The following is a 17,445-nucleotide window of genomic DNA, read 5'->3' as shown; positions in this document are numbered from 1 at the left end:
CTTGACGATCATAGCGATATCCTCTGAAATCGGACCTTGACATCGAGCATAGAGTGGAACTTCTGAAACTGAATTAAATTACGTTATGATGACTTTTTTAGTTGTGATTTCTTTGCATATCTATAAAACCTATCTATTATTATTTCTTTTATAGTAGTACTTATCAGGGTTGCCACACCCATGGGAATATGAGTGTTGCACCCCCCCTCTCACTTTTCAGATAATGTTGAGAGTCGTGTAAAATGTTATTTTCAGTGTATGCCAGACCTCTGGTGACTTAAGGGGTAGCTATTCGACAATATGCTTATTATTGCAGTTGTGTTTTGCTGTTGTGTAGAATAGCATTGCATCACACTGAGATCTGTTTCCAATAGTTTTCCCCCAATAAGACAACCAAAATTAGAAACAGCTCTCAGTATGATGCAATCCACTATTACTGTAAACTGCTACTCCAATGATAAACAATTACATCCATGAAAATTTTGCATAGTAGTCTTTGGACCTGAAACCAATCATCCACAACTTGGTAGGTGTGAATGTGAGTGTGGATGGTCGATGGACAAAGGTGAAAACTCCCAATTTTTTATTTATTTTTTTAAAGCGGAAAAACAATCTGTATTTTTTGTTTCTTGGAGTGGTGGGACAAAGGATCCCATTAGATTTCGATGTCCTGACAACATGTTGGCATATCTGGGAGATGGAGCTATGCGATGGTGCGGATCCAAATCGGAATTTTTCGGCTTTGGCGAAGGCCTGCTTGCTCTTCTTTGTAAAGGCAGAATTCTTCATACAGCACTTATTAGATTTGAAGGTGTACCTTTATGTTGTTGTCTGCGAGTGTAAACCCATTTGTCTGTTATTTAAATGCAAGGTATGATCGTCCTAATAATTTAATATTGAGATAATTTTGTTTATCTTAACATTTTGGGTCAGATAACTATCAGCCGGCTGTATTCTTACTTGTTTTCTTCTTTGTTATGGTAATGTGAGTTCCCTAGCTTTCTTGTCTTACCGCCTCATCTTACAGCTGTCGGGCAAATATGCAAAAGTCATATTGATATTCTTTTCTTCCCATTATATTAATAGCTATTTTCAAAACCCACTTTGTCTTTGCCCTTCACACCTTGGATATGAAGCTTTTTCTACCTTTGGCAATGAATCGTCGAATTCTCTGCGTTCCTGCGGCTCTTCTGCATTATGGAACGATTCTCAGCGTGTCTTCCCATTAGACGGACAGTGACTTTAATAATGACGCTACGAGGGACTCCCATATATTTAACAGTGCTTACACACTGTGGCCGAGTGGAGTAATTAAATCAACAGCGTTAAGAACGACGGTTCAACGAGAAGCTGCACGCTTGTCCCTGGAGGCGACCGCACGGAACGTCCACGTGTAAGCCCTCTTAGTCGCTCTTATCCCGAGCACCTTTCTACATCAAAGCCGTCTGAGCCGTATGTCTTAAAGATTCACATCTCCATGAAAGAATAACCTCTGCTCAGATATGGACACCTCTGGCCTCATTTACCGCGCTCGGTCCCCCTTCCTGTCTCCGGGCCTCAATCCAAGTATAGAGTGTCGACGTGACGAGATCACACAGAGAGGTACGGGGACTTGAAGACGAAGAGTTACTGTGCATCTTACCAGGAGTCTCAAAAGGCTTCTATTAAAACACGCTCAATATGCCGGTCAGGGCTTTCAAAGTGCTGCGCAGCCTCTAGCCCAAGCAAACTCAAAGGGCAACGGTGCACATTGAGTATAAGGGGAATCAGGCTCCCATTAATTTAATGAGTCCAGTGTATTAGTATGCTCTAGCCAGCTGTGAAGTCTCCCTTTTAAGCAATTCGAAGTCGAGATCCACCAACTTGGTAGGGACAAAGGACACAAGCGGATGACTCGCACTCAGCTAATCTGAGATCAATTTCTAGCCGCTAACCCTCGGTGGGCTATTTCCGGTGGTTACTTTACACGTCTTTGGGAAGGGAGAACTCTTGAGCCGCATTTCCACAAACCAATAGATTCCTAACCAATGAGCCGTGAGAGATCTTATCCAAATTCACTTAATTGGTCCGAACATTATTTACAGTATTTACTAAAAAAAATAATACACCTTTGTTGATCTAGCTTTGCCAATGACGTCTAGTGACTGTAGCGGTGAGATTTTCTCTCGTGTCAAATATGTGTTGTGAGTCAATAGTTTGGGAAACACTGCATGCAACAAGAGTGCATACTTCAGCAACACCTGTGTTCTATTGGTGGCGGTAATGTAGAGCATCCTGAACATCCAAACTCCTGAAATATTGCAAGATTAAAATTGTATTGGAGAAGTGCATTTTTGTGCATTCATGTGCAAACACGAATCACGCAGTTATGTCCTGCTGTGACGCAACTGGCATCCGCTAAAAATATCATGTTTTGTAGTATTATGATATCAGAAAGCGAGACAAGGCACGAGTTTGTTTTTTTCTTTCTTTTTTCTTTTTTGGGGGGAACCAACCTCGAAAATGCTTATTTGCAGTTTATCCCCGCTTAATCGTGATTAAAAAAAAAATGAATACAATAATAATGGGTGTCAATTCTCCACTGTACACGTCACTGTCCTGCTTTCTCAGTACAATATGTCTAAATTAGGAAGAATGGATTATGGTTGACCTCAGAGCTTCCACTGTATAACAATGCAATTGGATCATCTGTTCAGGATTACACTAAAATGTTTTAGTTTCCTCTAGATCCCTTCCCAGAGTTCTGTGGAAATCTGTTAAGAATGTTTTTTTTTGGGGGGGTTGAAGTCATTATTTGTGCTTAGCAGAGGTAATAAAAATAATCCATAATGTCACTCAAGCGAGCAGACCTCCTATAAGGGCACATAAACAAATCATACACTTTCATATACACCTGCCTCCAGCAACACCCGAGTTTTGACTTGTCATGCATCACTCAGTTACAAATTAAGGAAAATGTTGAAAAAAGTCAACAAAAATAAATCATCAACTGGATCTGAACTCCCAATTTATTCACAGCATTTTGTGGAAATTGGTCAAGTAGTTTTTGCATGTACATATATATATATTAACAACACATTTGCAGAAGATCACACCCTGTGGAGGAGCTGCTGTGGTCATTTTAACACTGTGAGAGGCTGTTCCTTTTTCCTACTCTCCATCCATATCTTCAAAACAGTGACTTCACAGTTAATTAGTGTGACAGGCAGACAGCCTGTTGAAAGAACACGCATACGCGCACATGCACACACACACATATGTGCTGAAATCGAGAGAGGTTGAGTTAATCCCGTTTAAGATTTTGAATCACTGAGATCCTGGGAAAAAAAAACGAAAACAAAACATATCTCTCCAATCGCAAAAATAAACCTGTTAAAGTAATAACTTTTGAACAGTGTCTATGGAAAAATAATGTTATAATTAATAAGATGGTGTGAAAAAAAATAATAATAATAAAAATTAAAAAAAAAAATATATATATATATATATATATATATATATATATATATATATATATATATATATATATATATATATATATACACACACACACAACCCCAATTCCAGTGACGTTGGGACGTTGTGTTAAACATCAATAAAAACAGAATACAATGATTTGCAAATCATGTTCAACCTATATTTAATTGAATACACTTCAAAGACAAGATATTTAATGTTCAAACTGATAAACTTGATTGTTTTTAGCAAATAATCATTAACTTCCAAAGAAAGCTGGGACAGGTAGCAAAAAAGTTGAGGAATGCTCATCAAACACCTGTTTGGAACATCCCACAGGTGAACAGGCTAATTGGGAACAGGTGGGTGCCATGATTGGGTATAAAAGGAGCTTCCCTGTATTGCTCAGTCATTCATTCACAAGCAAAGATGGGGCGAGGTTCACCTCTTTGTGAACAAGTGCGTGAGAAAATAGTCGAACAATTTAAGGACAATGAATTTAGGGATTTCATCATCTACGGTCCATAATATCAAAAGGTTCATAGAATCTGGAGAAATCACTGCATGTAAGCAGCCAGGCCGAAAACCAACATTGAATGCCCGTGACCTTCGATCCCTCAGGCGGCACTGCATCAAGCACCGACATCAATGTGTACAGGATATCACTACATGGGCTGAGGAAAACTTCAGAAAACCAATGTCAGTAAATACATTGCTACATCCGTAAGTGCAACTTGAAACTCTACTATGCAAGCAAAAGCCATTTATCAACAACACCCAGAAACGCCGCCGGCTTCTCTGAGCCCGCGCTCCTCTAAGATGGACTGATGAAAAGTGGAAAAGTGTTCTGTTGTCCGACAAGTCCACATTTCAAATTGTTTTTGGAAATTGTGGACGTCGTGTCCTCTGGGCCAAAGAGGAAAAGAACCATCCAGACTGTTATGGACGTTAATTGGAATTGGGGTAGTAAATATATCGCTCAAATCCTCCAGGAGCTGGAATATATCCCACCAAGTAGTTGTGGGGCGACGAGGCACTCTACAGTGGCCACGGTAGTGTTAAGCCCCTGTGGACACACTGGATGTAATGTTGGATTTCTTTCTTTTTTTTTTCCGCTCGTACTCTCACCCTTGGTCCGTGATGTGTGAGCACTTTTGATGTAATAAAGCAACCACGCCTGGGGACTACCCAAAGGGAAGATGGAGTTTCGGAGTGTAGGCAAAGCTAACTAGCTAAATGCTTGTCGCAATTATGCCAGATAATGACGGAACTCAAGTTCTTATGTAGTGGGGGAGGGGCATATCGACATTGAAGGTATCTCGAAACAACTATTTCAACTTAAGTACAGCATGTGAGTACTTTTGCCATGTCTGGCTGACTTGCATGAGACAGTCCCGATCTGTAAAAGATGACCGATTCACTGTTTACCAGGGGTCGCCAACCAGAAAGTAGCAGCTGCAGGAGCTAATTAAAGCCATAGCAACACGGTAACATAGCCCAGTCTGGAGCCACATCAAACGCTGGTCCTCATGCCAGTCCGCCGTCTCATCTCTGGGCCATCCGAGCCCTCCGTGACCTGTGCAGGGAGCCCGCCGGGCCCTCGGACCTGACCCGAGAGCTGCGAAGCGGTGGGGGATCCCGGAGGGAGGGGCCAAGGGTGGCACCTAGAGCAGACCTACCTGCCTCTGTGCATCTGCATACCAAACTGTGGCCGTGCGTCCGGCTGCGTCTGTTTGGACTCTGACCTGTACAACAAAGCAGAGGAGAGTGTGTGGGTCAGAGGTCATGGCAGAGAGGGCAGACTCAAGGAAAACACGAGTAAGAGGTGCTCTGGCTAGACAGTGATCAGAGGAGCACATGTGGCTCAGCTGAGGGAGAACCAGATGCTTAAAATGTCTTCATAAGCTCTGTCAACGTGCTACCTCGGGCGTAATTCAATGACAGAGTACAAAAATACTGTTGATCTGCAAGTGCAGTCACAGTATAGTACAAAATATTAGGTACACATGCACTTTTTCTAAATCCAGTGCAAGTGCTGTATCAAAAAAAAAAAAAAGTTTGTTTATCTGTTATCAGGCCACTTCCTGGTTCAAGGAGGGAGACATAAGGTGGTGGGGCAATTTATTTATTTATTTGTTTAAATTCTGTAAGAGTAATAGAGTTCAAATTCCTTAAATAATATCTAGGAGACTGTCATCTTCGGATTGACTCAATCAGGAACTATTCACCAATCACAAACATACTCTTCATTAGTCAGTATTTAAGCTAGTCAGCAAGAGTAAAGCATGCAGTTACGTAATAATATAGAGAACTTAAACTTTCATTATATATATATATTTTCCATCAAACAGGGGTAATGGTTCCATCAAGACAAAAGGTCATCATAATATAGTCCAGGGTGACTCTGACGACTAGCGCTATAGAAAATAGATGGATATTGTTTTTATTATTAAAAACAAGTAAACAATATTACTATATATTTATCTATATCTGTGTTTCAGACATAAAGAAAAATATGCAAGGTGTTTCTAATCTTGTGGTTACCCTATTCAGAGCTATTAAAGAATCAAAACATGAGAAACATTAATGCAGTTTTGTAACTGTATGTTAAAAGCACAACTGAGATAGGCTTCAGCTCACCTCCCACCCTTAACACTATGCAGGGGAAAATGGGTGAATGGATGTGCAAGCATACTGAAGTCATTCTCCAGTGATTGTGATTGTCCCATTCATTTTTCCCACATGTAAAAAAATTTAATAAAAAAAGTAAAATCCGAAATGTTTGCTTCTTGGAACTCTGGAGGTCCGTGATGGCAACAAGTGCAGTCAACAGTGATTCAAATGTATAAGGAGCGTGGCAGAAGGGTGTGGGTGTTGTCTATGTGAAGTGCTGCATGATTGTGGCTGCCGTGTTGTCACACTATTATCTGCCATAACTAGGATGCCACGTATGGCCACTCTCCGACAGAGCCACACTCAAATATGTACAATGCAGCCATGCTCGCAACCCACCTATATGCAGCCACTGTCAGCCACTGCCCCCTTTGGCGCTATGTTATTATTTGGAAGTAAGTACATTTTATTTACATAGCGCTTTTCAAAGAGAGCATTTATAAAGCGCTGTACATGGTTAAAATATAGAGTCACAAATATGATGCAGTGAATACAAGAACCAAAAAAATAACTAATCAAAACAATCAAGTCCTATACTGCATTCTGGGGAAACCACAATTTATTTTAGGGGGGCTGAAGATCGGTTTTAGAGGGGCTAAGATGATAAAATAGTCACATCCTGACAAATAATTTTGGGGGGGCTTGAACAGTTTTAGGGGGGCTTCAGCCTCCCCTAAAATAGGCCTAGCGATGCCACTGTAATTCTAAAATGGGAGGTAGTTCAAGGACGACATCACGGGAGTGATGTGGCTGGACCTATGGGATCTAGTGTGTTGGTTCTCAAACGTTTACACCAAAAAAAACTCCTTAAAAAAAAATCTAATAAATACAGGAGGCATTTCCGGTTTGTACTTTGACAAAGTCCGACCAGGCTCTCAAATGCTGTGGGCGTGTCCGCTGAGTGCGTGAAACCACGCCTCGCTGGAAAATGGATGCGATTTCATCCAGCATTTTTCAGTATTTGATCTTTTATATTTTGTGTCGACCCGCGACGTTCCTGCGCTCCGCGTTTGCTGGCCCACCGAAAATGACGGAAATTATGCATTTTACCTAGCAATGGGTGGAGCATGGCTTATTGTCTCCCGTGCAGGTCGTTACAGCGACGAGCCGGTGGCGCTAGCAACCAGCTAGCTCACCAGCTAACAGACTTGTAAATAATAACTTAATTCTGATAAGGCGGGGAAGAGGAGACTCATGCCGAACGCTGAAGTGCCTCACCGGTTGCCGTTTGACCGATTTTACCCCCCCAAAAATCACGAAAACTGAAATGGTGAAAAACAGTTGATCATATCTTCACAATTGAGTACTAAATAGTTGTCAATCTTTGCACATTTTCAGTAATTATCTTCTTATTTTAGCAATAAAGGATCTATTGGAGGAAAAACATCTATCCATCACAATCTCTATATACTTTAACTAAACATGAAGCACGGGGAAATGAAATATGGTTAAATATTAACTTTAGCGAGCTGTCTACTGTATCACAACCATACTCACCCTGAGAACGGTTCCAAATCTTGTTGTTAACTTTCAGAATGAGCTGCAAATTATAATACCCCATCAGATAAACTAAACATTGTATTTGTAAAGGCAAAATTTGGGATTGATTTTACAGCTTGGATTGTGCAGGCGTGCCTAATGTTGCGTCCAGTGGGTTTACATACGTCCTCATGTTCAAGGTGACTGGCTGTGAGCGTCTCTTGTTCCAGCAGTCTCGCTTTTGCACGTTTCCCTGCCAGGCTGGTCTCTGTAGCAGGCCTCTCCCCAAACTGTGCAATCAGCAGATGTCTTTATAAAGCAGTCCGCTGCCACATGCACTCCTCGCATTCTTTGCCAGTTTCATTTTGGCCATGGATAATTCTTTTTTTTTTTTTTCCCCTTCCTAAAGATTATTTTTCCTCTTCCAAGCCAAACGGACAAGAAGACGCATTTATTTGCTGCTCCTGAACGCGACCTCAGGTTGCTGCTTAAGTCGGCGCTCGGAATCCCCACGGCTCAATGGACGCAGGTTGTCCGTCCCATTGTACCGCACGAGAGCTGATTTAAACAAACCCAACCAAGTCAATGAAATCCCCCGTCCTTTGTAAAAGTGAAGTCAAACCAACTGATCCCCGTGCTGGTATCGCTTCAATTAAACCATCACAAAAGGACTGAAGAAAGACTCAAGTAAGCAAAGTTACATTTTCACGTAACACAAATTGATAAGAAAGAGTCGTAACAATTCATTATTTGAAAGTGTTAGGCGCTGTTTTGTGTTCATCAGCCCCCACAATGTGCATCACTGTTCCTAAGCGAGATACTTTTTCTTTTCTTTTTACAAAACACTACATTTTTCAGACTCACTACGCCTATAGTGTGTGAGTTAGATCATATTATTATATTTGGGAAAATATCCCCATCTCAAAAATGTCAGTTATCGTCGAATACTACTCCAAAATTTTACTAAATCACCACAAGAACAGCCTACATCACCAAAGCTCAGTCGTAAATCAATGCAGTGGTACATTGAAGGTGAAAAAAAAAAAAATAATAACTTGGTAAGACAATATCAAGTGTTCGGAAGTTTCAGGCAACCAGTTCAAAATGTCCCAAAATGGCGTTAAACTGGGTTGAGAATCCCAGTGAGGAGTCTGCCTCTTGATCCCAAACTGCGCCCCCACCCCTTTTTAGCTACTTTTATCTACCACAGCAGGTAGTTTGTCACAGATATGCTATGAAATCCACCACGTTTACTCAATTTCAAATATTAATAAAAGGGTCACATCTCTGTTCTTTCGGGAGATGATTTTTTATTTTATTTGATGGAGAATTAACAAATGTTTTCAACAAGTGAAGGGAAAGTTTAATATTGTTTATGTATAGCGCAAATGTTTTCTTTTAGATTACAATTGTTACATTTTGCAAAGTTACAATTAGTACTAACGAATTAACTAACTGGTTATTATGCCACTCAAAAATGTATTCTAATGACACATCAGATGTCCACTTTGGAGTCAAAGAGGCACTCTTACATTGGTAGCCTATTTAATAGCATCATTTCTGAATGTTTTTGGAATACCAAGAAAAAAAATAATAAATCAACAAAAAAAAAAGAAATTTACTTGCTTCGATTCAACCTTTACGGATTTCCAAGACCTGACAAGCCGCACAGACATAAAGAAGAAAAAAAAAACATTTGCAAGCAAGTTTAAAATGACTTATGCAATTCTGCTATTAGGCTAACAGTATGATAATTTCATGATATTTTGCCTACAATTCCGATAGCAATGCAATAACTGTTCACACAATAATCAATATCGTGGAAGAAATCTTATCAGTGATACTTTATATCAATCACTGTATCCGAAGAAGATAACATTTATAGAATTGTGTGTTAAACTTACAAAAAATAGAAGACACAATATGAAGTCTTTAATTATAGAAATATATAATTTAAGCATCCGACGAAAAGTTGAATTAACTTTTGTCAGGAGTGAGAAACGAACTGAAAGCATTTTGGAAAGGTAAAGTACATTTTGTACATGAGGGGGGAATATTGATTTCCTCTGGGGAAAAAAAAACTAAACATCAATAATATTAATGAAGTGCAGAACTACACAAATTGGTATACATATCAGACAATAATCACATTAAATTTAATGCTGTTCTATGAATACTGAAATGGTGCGATGCATCGTGAATCAATATTTTGTAGTGTACTCCATGCAAAGTAAAATTGCAAGTCTAGACTAATGAGTCATTGTTGCATAATAAAGCACAAAGTTGAGTTATTATTATTTATTTTTTTTGGAGGTGGGGGGTAACAAACATTTATAAAAGCAATTTCCCACTGCTAGTACTTCTCGGACAAGATGGTTTAACTCAACTTAACTTCCTCCGCCACATGTCTCCAAGCAACATGTCAGCAACACGCCAGAGATGGCTTGTCTGTCACTGTCAGAGCGGTGCAAAAGGGTGGCAGACGTGCGAAGGCTCGGGTCCTCCTCGTGAAAAGGAGCGGTCCGAAAAACCACTGAGAAACTACAGCACTGTATAAATCGTAATAAAAGTTCTCCAATGTCTAAAATATTAAGGCATTGAACAGAACGGCATTGATACTTTGCTTTAAAGAGCTTAAGTGACCCTTTAAAAAAAAAAAAAAAAAAGAGCCATTCTGTTAATGTGTTAAGACAACTTCATGAATTCATTTTTTTTATGAGCCATTTTCTAAGTGTAATGAAATGGAGATAAGGAGGTGTGTGTGTGTGTGTGTGTGTGGATGCTTGTTGGCTTGTGTGTGTTAGCGGGGATGTTAGACTTTAGCTCTTGGCACGCCATTTCTTTTTTCACTCCATTTGGTGACAGATTGGGTTGAGCTAACGTTCTAGCTTGGCAGCGGTGCTTGACTCGCAAGTGTTACAAAGTCAGGGTGAGGTTTCGCACCTCGCCGGGACGACCAAAAAAGATCTTGTCCCTTCAGCGAACGCTTTGAGTTCGGGCCTCCTCTCGCCGTCGGCGGCCCAGTTCGGGAATAGTCTGCTACAGTAGTCCCCCTGCAAAAGTGTTAATTTAACTCCAGTATTCTGAAGTTAATTCAAAAGTAGTCACATCACGTGAGGAAAGAAACGCCCATTCCATTTCATTCTCTTTAACAAAGAACAAATGACTCAATTCCATTTTATGAGCCAAAGCCAAATGTTTTGTACAACTTCATATCAATTCATTCATTGCCATTGACGGCTGTTGAAGTCAAATATCCATGTTAAAGCTGTCAATAAAGTTATTCGAAAATGTTTTGGATTTTTATTTCATTTGGATGTTTCCGAGTTAAATGGAATGCATATTTGCAGCACGTTAAAAAAAACAAAAAAAAAACAGTTAAGAAATAATTTATATGCTCTTAGCGTAGTAGCATTTTCATTTCATTTAATGTTTGAGTGATTTTGTACCAAATTCCCCTGTGAATGACAGACTGAGTTGACATTAAATGCACATTTGCAGGCTATGTATAGAAAAAAAGCAGTCCAAAATGAATATATTTGTGCATAGCATAGAATAGCATATAGCATTAGCATAGTATAGCACGGCAAATAGCATAGACTAGGTATGTCTTCCTCGAATAGCATTTAGCATAGCATAGTATAGCACAGCAAATAGCATAACCTAGGTATGTCTTCCTTTATGTTATTCCTTATTGGTAAATACAAGTCCTAAGTGTTCTAATTGAATTAACCCAGGTAGATTTCTTCTATACTTTTACAAAAGAATTTTACATTTCCAGGACAATATAAACGCTAGTATATCTGTGGTTTTCTAAATATGGAGCATAGATTTTTGTGCCATGGATTGTAATGTTTAATGTCTAAAGCAGGGTTTCCCCACACTTTTTAAACTCCCAGATTAGAAAATTGTAACCTCCACAATATCAGGCCATAGCATTGCGAGATAAGAACATATGGAACATATACGTGTTCTACTGTATGATATACAGTAGAACACGGAAGAAATGACTCTATTGCAAAAAAATGTGACTCATTAAGCCATTAGGTTACTAAAATCAATAAAATCTGCCACTAAATAAAAAGTAGAATGGAAACTGTGCAAACCTCCAACCCAAAGTTTAAAGCTTTCACCTTAAACATCAACTTTTACTTACATTTGACCTTAAGCATTAATTATTTTCTTATAAACTTCCTGCTTATATGATACTTAAATTTCTCACAGTATGCAAAACTCAACTCTACTTGCCATCTAACTATGCTGTCAAACTGGTTTTGCAGGACAACAACAACTAATTTAGTCTTTCTGCAAACTTATTTTGGGCTAAAAGCGTCAGAATCTCCCGGCTTTGCGTCAAAGTCCATCAAGCGAGCACCTCCAGCAAGGACGCGTGCGAGTCCTGTTGTCACCCAAGCAAATGCTGAGTGACGTGCAGCAGACATTCCAGGAGCGAGCGGCGTGATGTGATGCGTGACAGCGCCGGGGCTCAGACAAGTGTTGTGATATGTTCAACAGCGTTCGCTTGACAAACACATTTTAATGCTAAACACACAAAGCAAAAAGGCAACAAAGTCGAGCAGCCCGCACTCACTCATTTCAACACAGCCAGTCACAACACAGCCCATAATGAAGGAGCATTAGCAGTGAATTGTATTGTATTTAACAAATTCATTCAAATCACCTTGATGAAATTCATCTGACAAATAGAGATGACCTAAATTATAAGAATGTCATAGAAAGTAGCCTGGAGAGCAAAATGCAGGCTTCATCACGATAGGCCTGTAATATGAGGGGACTTTAATTTGACAGTGTGAAATTGGAACACCTATAGAGGACATCTTTGCTATTTTTCTCATTATCAGTATCTCACACTAGTCTCATAAATCTTCCCTTTTTTTTTTTTTTTTTTTTTACAGTGAAATGTTGATGGGCTCATTAAGATGAAATTTGAAATCCTTCAGGTTAGGCCATTGTGCTGGACCAACATGGAGCCCTTTTATTACAAAAGAGCTGTTTTTTTTTCTTTTTAAACATCACTAGTGATGAGACAAATGATCATAGTTTTTTTTGCAATTTTTATATTCCAAACGTTCACATTTTACATGAACCAGTTGAGATTCAAATAAAAGAACTCGAAATGTAATGAAAAATTTGAGTATGTGCTCGCTCAAACTGATTATCTTATATGTCGCTCTCATAATTACCAACACAACAAAATAATAATAGTGTGGAATTAAATACTGATTTTTTTCCTTATGCGCAGTGATTTTGGTTAATTGTACACTCATTTTGTCCTACCAAAATTATTATTATTTTTATTATTATGATTATTACTAATACTTTGTAGTGTATGAGCGTCATTGTAATGAACCTTTTTACAAAGCAAGACATTTTGACAAAATGCAAAAAATACTATACCTAAGAAATATAAATATTTGAATTGTTTCAAATATTTACTACTTCCAGTAAGTTGTTGTAATTAAATTATGAAATGCATTATTCTAATTAAGAAACCATTCTGCTTATTTTTCTGTTAATGTATATGTTATCAAATGTGATAACATTAGAATAAAATCTACGGAGCAACCAACATTATCTGAATTACAATTTTTATTTTACTTTTAATTTAGACCACGTGAACTTGAACTCAAATCAAGTCTGTAATGTTAAAACAAAGTGTCATATTTGAAATATAATTCTTAATTCCAAAAGATGGACAAATTGTGATTTTCACATTAATTAAGGAACTATTTGTCCCGTTTACATAAAAAAAAAATCCAGTGTAAGTTAGTGTAGATTGTGTAACAGTTTGTTGAAGTCGCAATCTCTTTTCAAGTTGTATTAATTTAATTGCTGTTTTTTTTTTTTTTTGTAAAACTTGAAATAAAAGCAAAGAAATTCATGAGCTCTCTCGTTGAAGGTGGACGATTCTTTCATTTGCTTCTTCAAGAGACTTTTGTCTGGCCGCTCCCATCATCAACAATTATTAGTACGCAAGCATAAACGCGAGCCGCAGACGCTGATCAAAAGTAAAACTAAAACAATTGTGAGTCAAGTCAGATGTTTTGCTTATGTGAAACTCGTCTCAGTGTGCAACAATGAAAGTCCTCCACCATCTGTTTGACTGTTGAGATATTCAAGCATCAGCGCTCTTCCATCTTCTTATTAGCACAGTTGCTCAACATAAAACATCTTTTTGCTCTATAATGAGCGTGCAACAAGTGAAAAACAGTATTTAAAAGTCAGTGATTTAATTAAGAAAACAGATCATGTAATAGCAATTTCAAGTACTGTCATCCATTTGTGTTAGTCATCTCAAAAGGAGACAATAAATAAAAGTGACATGTTTCTTGTCTTTGTTTCTTTGGAACTTGAAACAAACTGCGCAGCCCCTAAAAAAAAATAAAAAATAAAAAAAAAATCTATTTACCTCCACACTCGCAATGTGAGAAAAGTTAAAGTATAGCGAGGAAGAAAGTTAGCAGTCCTCCGTCTTTCCATGAGGCTTACAAAGAAAACTCTCTCATATGATTACTCAAAGTTAACCTTACACATGGGGAGGGAGGAGAGAAAAGGCGTTTGAAGACTTTCCTTGTGTCATGCTACCAAGCGCTTTCAACTGCGACGAGTCAAACAGACTTTCTTATGAAGCTGTCACATCACAGTCATCTCCGAACTGAAGAGGCTGCCTCAGATTGTTTATGTAATCACTCATTCTAACAGAGAAGTTTGTGTTATTTTATTTACGCCCGTTTTCCAAATTCACACTGCAGGAAAATTTAATAAAAGTCCATAGTGGGTGGCGGACATAATTGAGACGATTTAATAGCTAACACAAACTTTGTGCGTGTGTGTGTGTGTGTGTGTGTGTGTGTGTGTACGTGCGTATGTGTGTGTTTTGTTTATTTATTTTATTTGCACTGTAGGGCATGGGGTGGGGTGCTTTTGGTGTAAATCTTCAAAGAGCATTAGCTCCATCTTCTTTCCTGTTCGCTTAGCAACAGCGGCCATTTTGTCTGCATTTGCATCGGTCCAAATAGCATTCTATGATCATGCATACTTCTTATTCAGTACTTATTGATTTATACCGTATTCATCTTTATGATTGCAGGCAGCTTTTTTTTTTTTTTTTTAGTAATTTTTTTGCAGGAATTCTCGAGTTGATGCAAAATGTTGAAATATATGTGTGGACTGTCCCCTCACCCTCCCCTTTTGTCTACATTAGTACAGGGGAGGTGCACTCACATAGTGTGCCTAGCGTGCCCGTCAAGCACCTGCTCGCTGCCACTCGAGTGCAGAGAAAGCCGAGCACAGCTGAAATTCAGCAGGCCGCAGGTCGGCTCGCCTCGTTTACTCGAGCAGGGCGTACCCGACCGACTCTCCCTGGTTCCGGGGTCACGCCGCGCGGGCATAAGCACGGTGGGCCTCCTCGGCGGAGACAGCTCAATACTCTCGCTCTCTTTCAAATGTGTAAATTCACTCTGACACCATCAATTAGTTATAATTCCTCCAATTAGCGTCTGCGCCTTTCCCACATGGCTGGAATAATTTAGGGGAAATCAATATATTTTTAATCGCGCTTACACAGTTGGCATGGGATGCCAGGATGATACTTTTTTCCTCTCTCTCTCTCTCTCTCTCTCTCTCTCTCTCTCTCTCTCAGAGGACAGTAGTGTCTCACGTGACTACGAGCTGGTCAACAAACACACACACAGATTGTCAGTGTGATTTTTTTATTTATTTTTTTTCTCCACAGTGCCTCACAAACTCCTCGTCACTTCCCAGGTACGACCCTTACAACCCCATAAAACTATAGTGATATATTCATGTACCCTACGGCAAACCCTCTTAACATTTAACAGCTAGACTGGACATGTGTTACAGATATCCTCAACTACATTCGTCCTACACCACAACTGTGATGTGCGATATCTGCGACGTCATTTCACCTCGAACAAATGTCGTCACTTTGCCATTCATGTCTACAATTTAGTTGCAGATATCAGCTGAATTGTAGATATCTGTAACTCCAGTTTGAGATATTGACTAGTTCTAATTTTAGTTCCAGTTATCCACAAGTCCCTCTCTTGAATGAAAATTATGTTGTAGATATCTGTAACTGGTATTATGACTAGTCACAATAACATTTCAGATATCTCAAACTGGAGTTACAAATATCTACAGTTCAGTTGCAGATACCTGAAATTCACTATAAGATGTCTGAGACTGAAATCTGTATCTGTATCTGTAATGAGAAATCGCACATACATGAATGGCAAAATTGACATTCTTTGTCTGAGGCAAAATGGCCTTGGGGATATCTGCAATTCCATTTTTACGAGGCAAAAGTGAATTACAGAAATCCCTGTCTGTCATTTCGAACAGTCACAATGACATATCATGAATGAAAATTCCAACCATTCAAAATGTAATTATGACTAGTCAGAAAGACGTTGTTGATACCTACAATGTTCATTCCGGATAGTCAAACTTAAATGCTGAATCAGCAACTTGGTGCCCCCACCTACCTCCTCCATACACACACACACACATACACGCGCGCGCACACACGCATATGGACATGTGAGCCCACAGACTCACCTCCACACTGCGGGACCACATCCACAGAGAGACCCCGGGCTTCACCCAAAATGTCCTTGTTCTTGTCACACAGGGTCACCGCACCACCGCCATTGTGGCGGTATATGTAGAAGGGAGGCGGGAGTCCACGGAAGCGGGCCCGAGATGGTGTTCAGGTTGCGGGGTGCACACAGGACTAAACCAGAGCGGGCCCGGCCCGGCCCAGGCTTGGGAGCGCCATGGGAGCGGGAGGCGGCTCTATGACCAGGATTTTGGGGAAGGATTATAGATTGAGACGTACAGCTGGGAGGCTAAAGTTACACTTTTCATTAACACTACCGAGGGGGTCCTGCCTGCTTTTGGGAAGCTGGTCCCATTTGTGAGGACATGGCACTCCCCACCTACCCGCCTCCCTTTCCCTCAGAATTGTTGTAATTCTGCAGGCACATTCTTCACCTGAGGATAATTGTTTTTGATATGGCCAAAACCGGAAGGGACGTGCTGTTATGCTTTTTTGTTTTTGTGCCAGGAATTAAAAGAAAATGGGGCGTGGAAGAGAGAGGGCATTGTGAAAAGTAGTCATTCACCAAAAGAACCAGAGTAGAGAGAAAGAGAGAGTGAGGGAGAGAAAGAGAGAGAGAGAGCGAGCAGTATGCCCCCTTCTGGCTCTTTTCTTCTCTTGCTCTTTTCTTCTCCTCTTTCCCTGCCGTTTGGAGATGTGAAGAAATGTCTTTTGATCAGCTCTGACAGAGGCCGGGCCATGTGAAGAGGGTGGCTGGCGGGTGCTCTGCCAATCCGTGCAAGGCAAAAAATGTCCCTAATAAGAGAGTAATAAGCTAACGAGTGGCGGGTGTCTGTCTGATCCGGGTTCTGGGATGGGCCTGTGCCAGGACGCCTGGTGCCGTCTGACGTGTAGCCGTCTTTGGAGCTCTTTGCCAGGTCACTGGCTTTCACCTGCGTGGACGCTCCCATATGCTCCCTCACCGCTGGCGCAAGGAGCCCCGCGTTGCATTTCAACAGCCTGGTGGCTACAACGGAATTGAATTCTTCCATTTTTGATTTTGTTTGTTGTAGGGCAGATTTGAGCAGAGGTGGCAACACTACTCACACTCTATATTTAAGAAGAAGTACTGATATTTGTGTGAAACAAAAGACTGGTAAAAGAAAAAAAATAAATAAATAAAAGCACTGTTAATCTCCTAGTAAAAGTCATGTTAGTAGGTGAATTTGATCAGAGGTATCAAAAGTGTTTTTTGC

At 39.8% G+C, this 17,445-nt stretch overlaps 2 long non-coding RNA genes across 3 annotated transcripts in view; one reads left to right on the top strand and one right to left on the bottom strand.

The window, feature by feature from the left end:
- Nucleotides 1-16,593, bottom strand: part of LOC133484990 (uncharacterized) — a 33,756-nt gene extending 17,163 nt beyond the window's left edge. Inside the window, exons 1-2 of the long non-coding RNA XR_009790567.1 lie at nucleotides 16,210-16,593; nucleotides 5,136-5,201 (exon numbers count right to left, since the gene is read on the bottom strand). This is a non-coding gene — a long non-coding RNA (uncharacterized LOC133484990). The remainder of the gene's footprint in view (nucleotides 1-5,135; nucleotides 5,202-16,209) is intronic.
- LOC133484992 (uncharacterized) overlaps nucleotides 1-17,445 on the top strand; it is a 167,664-nt gene that overhangs the window by 130,992 nt on the left and 19,227 nt on the right. The window lies entirely within an intron of this gene.

Source organism: Phyllopteryx taeniolatus, chromosome 10, assembly GCF_024500385.1.
Source record: "Phyllopteryx taeniolatus isolate TA_2022b chromosome 10, UOR_Ptae_1.2, whole genome shotgun sequence".
In the NCBI taxonomy this organism is placed as follows: domain Eukaryota; kingdom Metazoa; phylum Chordata; class Actinopteri; order Syngnathiformes; family Syngnathidae; genus Phyllopteryx; species Phyllopteryx taeniolatus.
This window is presented reverse-complemented; position numbering and strand designations above follow the sequence as displayed.